A 6,000-nucleotide genomic window follows, 5' to 3' on the forward strand; every position below is an offset into this window, starting at 1 on the left:
GACTGGCTGGGAGCTGGGCATAATCAACCTTAATGTCCTTTTTTTTTTTTTTTTTTCCTTCGGGTGAGAGAGTTCTTTGTTTTGCACAGAATGGTGGGGAGGACCTGGAGGAGAGTTTTAACTCCAGGCTATTTTGAGCCATGTAATAACTTTCCTTCAGGGACTGCCCCAAGGGACCCAGTTCTTCCTTGAAGTTCTCCACCCCACTACTCAGTGGCTCACTTGGGATGCTTGTAAAACTCCCCAGGCCTGGACCCGACTTGCCTCACCACCAACTTAACGGGAATCCCTGGGGGTGGGAGGGAGACCTTCTCCCTTGGCTCCTCGGAGTCAGGGTGTGCCCGTCTGGGCCGGGCTTCCAGAAGGGCTGAGGCTGTTAGGGGAGGGGCTCTATGGAGGGAGGTGGGATCTCCCAGAGCACAGGAGACTGAAGACCCGGCTGGGAGAACTAGCCGAAGACGAGGAGGAGGGGGCAGAAGCAGCCGTGGGGGTCGGGGGGCTGCAAGAAGCAGCCGGGTCCGTCCCCACGCCGGCCACCACCCCACCATGTCCCGCTCCTCGCACCCCCTTGCTTAAGGTCCAAAGACCCCACCAGCTGCTGAGCTACGGACTGAGGAGGGGAGACCCCCGAGGAGGCAGGCGCTGGGGGCGTGCAGCCCAGCCAGGCATGCAGAGGCCCCCCCAACCCCACGTCATTCCTCTGCCCACCCCACCCCGCCAACAGAGAGCAGATTGATATTTACACAGCAGGTGTGGACACATGAAACAAAACCTCCCCACCCAGAGAAGGAGGGTAGAAACCCTGGGACACTGGGGTCCCCTCCACCTTCCCGAGTCTGCTGGACCCTGACGGACAAACCCAGACAGACAGGCAGCTGCCTCCCTGGGGCTCATAGCCACATGGGCTCAGCTCCAAGGAGGCTAAGGGGAAGTTGGCTGAGCCGGGGGATGTCCAGGAGGACTTCTAGGAGGAGGCGAGGCTGGAGCCAAAGTGGGCTGCAGGAGCGGGCTTTCCTAATAGACTTGGTGCAGGCTGGGGGCCATGTGTCCCTGTGGATGGAGGGCGCCAGGCACATGCCAGGCTGAGGGACGTGCCCTTCCATCGTTTAATTCTTCTTTCCTGGATGTGCTTGGCTCACGCGCAAACCAGCCCTGGCGTGGAGCTCCACACTCACACACCTTGGCTTCCTTCTAGAAGTCGCTGCTTTCTGAACAGCCCTGCCCACCTACCAGGCCTGCTCCCTTCCTCTCTTGGAGCCACCCCTCTGCAGGGTGCCTCCTTCCAGAGCCTTCCCTTTCTGGTCAGCTGCCCTCTGGCGCCTGGACCTTAGGTTGAATACATGTAAGGAAGACCTGGAGGCCCAAAGTGCTGACATCCCCTCCACAAGCCAGTGGCTCCCCCCAGGGACCCTGGAATCTGCATTTGGTGGCTCTGTGCTGGTGGGCCCCCAGATCCTACAACCCCTCATGGGAGACCATCTGGTTACCAGTGGTCATCAGCCCTCCCCAGGAAGCCATGCCAGTGGATGGACACAGCTGCCCACCAGCCCTCTGCCCATATGCAAATATTTACCAAGACGGCTGTGCAAGGACCCCCAGTAAGGCCCCCACCGCTGATCACAGTTGCTTGTAATAAAGCATCACATCTAACAAGGTGGGGAGATTTTCCAATACTTACAGTGATTAAAATTGGAGCTCTTAAAGTTAAAACAAGAGGGCGGACCCCCAATCTGCCCACCTGGCCCAGCCCAGCCCGGTCTCTGCTCTTTGATGAATATGCCCAGCAGTTTTCAACCACTTATGGAGCAGATGAGCTAATTTTCTGTGTGGTTTGCCTGTTTCTTTCTTAATATTTATGTATTTGTGTGGCTGTGCTGGGCCGTAGTTGCAGCACGAGGGATCTAGTTCCCTGACCAGGGATCAAACCCAGGGATCAAACCCCCTGCATTGGGAGCGTGGAGTCCCAGCCACTGACCCACCAGGGAAGTTCCTGCCCATTATTTTGTAAATCCTCGTCTACTCCAAAAATTGCCTTTCACTGCACGCATGCTCTCAGTAAGAGGCCGGTCCTTCCTGCTCCCCAGGCCATGTCATTCCCATAGACTCGACCATGCATCAGCTCTGGACAGCAATGTGAATCCAGGGATGGCCCAGCGGCCCGGGGTATCCATGGCCCGCACCTCTGTGGGGATGGGGATGCGAGAGGGAGAGACCCTAAGAGGCAGCCTGGGGGGGCCTCCAGGAGCTGAACGCATTGGGGACCTCAGGCTGTGCCATCAGGCTCTCTGGGGCCAGAGTAGTTAGCATTTTAATTGAATTTTGAAGCCCACCCCACCTCCACCAAGATGAGTGGCACTGCCCAGTTCAGCAGCCCTTGTCCAGTGAAGGACAGAACCGCTGACCCCCTGGAGCTAAACGCGATTGATCGGACAGGGCGACAGCAAAAGAGACCACGGCAGACACACAGGGTGTCATCAGACTCAGCTGTGAGGAGGCCAGGGACAGAGCCCAGCCCGGCTCCGCTCTCCTCCGTGTGCCCTCAGAGGACCTTGCAGAGAAACACCCTGCCAGGCCCCCCAGCCCCACCCAGGCCTGAGATCCGTGCAGGGAGGCCCATGGCTCTGGGTGACCACCTCCCAGGGAGCCGTCCCCGTCGCCCAGCAGGAAGGCCCTGCTGGCTCCCCCGCAGGCTCTCCCACACCCTCGCTAAGTTGTGGACTCCCTGGAGAAATGGAAGCAGCGGAATGTATGGAGATCCACGTACAAAGAGACGGACTAGGAATCGGCTCACATGGTCATGGACGCCAAGTCCTCCACTGTCCATGGCAGTGATGTAGTTCAGCCTGAGTCTGAAGGCCAGTGAACCAGCGGGTCCCGTGTCCAAGGGCAGAAGAGGACATCCCACCTCGAGAAGAGAGTGAATCCACCTATCCTCAACCTTTGGATTGAATGACGCCCGCCCAAATTGGTGAGGGCCGTGCTACTGGGGAAGAGCAGAGAAATAGCTCCAGAAAGACTCTTGAGAGTCCCTTGGACTGCAAGGAGATCAAACCAGGCAATCCTAAAGGAAATCAACCCTGAATATGCATTGGAAGGACTGATGCTGAAGCTGAAGCTCCAATCCTCTGGCCACCTGATGCGAGGAACTGACTCACTGGACAAGACCCCAGTGCTGGGAAAGATTGAGGGCAGGAGGAGAAGGGGGCAACAGAGGATGAGATGGTTGGATGGCCTCACTGACTCAATGGACATGAGTGTGAGCAAACTCCAGGAGATAGTGAAGGACAGGGAAGCCTGGCGTGCTACAGTTCCTGGTGTCCCATCCAAGAAATCAAGCTCAGAGTCATGAACTTTTTCCCATTTTCTTCCAAGAGTTTTTGTTTTTTTTTTAAGTTTGAAGCTTTTATTTGTGTTGATTTTAATGTTCCACTATTTGATTTTAGGTTCAGTATGTCACTAACGTTATTTTAACTTTATAGTCATCAAAGACTGCAGATTATTTCACAAGCACTTACTTTGTGGGTAAAATCTGATATGAGCAGATCATTTCAAGACATCGTGGATAACATTCAGAAAAGTAAAGATTTACACAGTAGATGATGTGTATTTTTTAAGTATCACGAATAATGGAAAACATTTCATTTCCCCTTGAAAACTAAACAATGGGGATTTTCCTAGGTTGAGTGTTTTTATTTATTTATTTATTTAATTGGAGGCTAATTACTTTACAATATTGTAGTGGTTTTTACCATACATTGACATGAATCAGCCATGGGTGTACATGTGCCCCCCATCATGAACCCCCCTCCCACCTCCCTTCTTCCAAGAGTTTTATAGCTTTGGCTATGCCACTTAAGTCTTTAATCCATGTTGTGTTAATTTTGTACCTGGTGTGAGGTTAGGGTCCAGCTTCACTCTTTCCTTGTGGAGATCAGTTTCCTAGCACAATTCGTGGAAAAGACTGTCCCTGTGTCTTTTATGTATTTATTTTAAATGTTTTATTGAAATAGGGTTGATCTACAACATTGTGTTAATTTCTGCTGTACAATAACAAGATTTAGTTAAATTTATATATATATATTCTTTTCCATTATGGTTTTTTATAGAAAATCGAATATAGTTCCCTCTGCTAAACAGTAGAAACTTGTTGTTAGCATTTCAAAATCAATCTACGTATTGATCATCTTATTGGCTGGGATTTTGGAATGCTGTTAAATAGGCCTGGAGAGAGTGGATGTCTCTACTTTGTTCCCAATCTGAGCCGGGAAACTTCAAGTCTGTCACCATAAAGTTGCTTTTCCTGCATCCACTGAGACGATCATATGGTCTTGCTTCTTTGGTCTGTTGCTATAGTAAATTACACTGATTGATTTTCAAATGTTGAACCAGCCTTGCATTTCTGTGATAACTCCTAGTTGACAGTGTTATATATTGCTACACTGGATTTGCTAATAGTTTGTTGAGGATTATTGCATCTGTGTGTTTGAGAGTTCATGGTTTCACTCATCTGTGAGCAAGCTGAAGGGAGACCCATTGGGGAGGAGGTCAACTCTGACCTCAAAGAGCTCATGTCTGACCCCAAGGGCCATGCGGGTGTCTGACCACACTGCAGAAGGTGATGTGGTTCAAAAAGGAAAATGTGTTTCCCTGCTACCTCTCTGGAGTCTTGGTACTCTCTTGAGGGCTGGGAGGTGTGTTATCATCTAAGGATGGGGGCATGCTGAAGCACCAAAAGGTCAACATCACCTAGCCTGGGGCAGAGTCAGCTAGAACACCGACTCCTATCCCAGCCCTTGCTGATTAACTGCCGTTGCTTGGAAACCTCTGTTGTGAACTGAATGTTTGTGTGCGTGCATGCGTGCGTGCATGCGTGCTCAGTCGTGTCCAGCTCTTTGCGACCCCATGGACTGTAGCCTGCAGGGCTTCTCTGTCCATGGAATTTTCCAGGCAAGAATATCAGAATGAGTGGCCATTTCCTTCTCCAGGGGATCTGAATGTTTATATCCTCCCGAGTTCATGTGTTGAAACCTTAATCCCCATGTGGTGGTTTTAGAAGGAGGAGAGGTGATTAAGTCATGAGGGTGGAGCCCATATGAGTGAGATTAGTGTCTTTATAAAAAAGACCTCAGAGAGCGTGTGCTCTCTCTCTCCCCCTCTCTCTCTCTCCCTCTCTCTCTCATGCTCTCTCTCTCCCTTGTGAGGATGCAAAGAGAAGGCAGCAGTCTGGAGCCCAGGAAGACAGCTCTCCCTTGACCCCCATTGTGCTGGTACCCTAATTTCAATCTTCAAACCTCCAGGCTGTGATAAGTAAATTTGTTTCACAGCCGCATCGCCTGTGATATTTTGCTGTCACAGCCTGAGCTGGCTAAGACATAGGCTTGGGTGGATATCAGTTTTTCTTATTTTCAAAATATACCTGAATCTGCCCACTGCTCCCAACTTCCCCTTCTACCATCCTAAAGTAAGTCTGGACCACAGGAAGTCTTTCTAAAACGCACCCTGTCTCCATTCTTGAACCTCCGGAGCCAGAGAAATATTTTTTTTAACAAGGTCATAACATTCCTTTCTCAGAAACCAGCAACTCCCCCACCTTGCCCCACCCAGTTTGGTCTCCATCACCATGAACATGGAACTCCACACATGGTACAGAAAGTCATGCATAGGGTAGGGGGATAGGGCGCCAGTCTCCACGGCCTCACCTGGTACCCCTTCTCCACTGACCTCTGCCATCATGTGAACACACCAAGCCCATGTCTGGGCACCTGCTGTTCCTCTGCCTGGAAGATGGTCAGCCCCAAGGTGCCAGGGCTAGCCCCTTCACTTCACACAGGTTCCTGCTCAGAGGTCAGCCCCGTTCTCAGAAAGCTCTCCCTAGCCACCGTCTCCAAAGAGCCCAGCATGCTGTGGCTCCTCCCAGCCCCTTACGCAGTGCCCCTGTCCTTCACAGGCTGGGTCAGAGCAGGGCCTGCCTTGCTAGGGTCTGCCTTCAGACACTTGTTT

Source organism: Bubalus bubalis, chromosome 5, assembly GCF_019923935.1.
Source record: "Bubalus bubalis isolate 160015118507 breed Murrah chromosome 5, NDDB_SH_1, whole genome shotgun sequence".
NCBI lineage: Eukaryota > Metazoa > Chordata > Mammalia > Artiodactyla > Bovidae > Bubalus > Bubalus bubalis.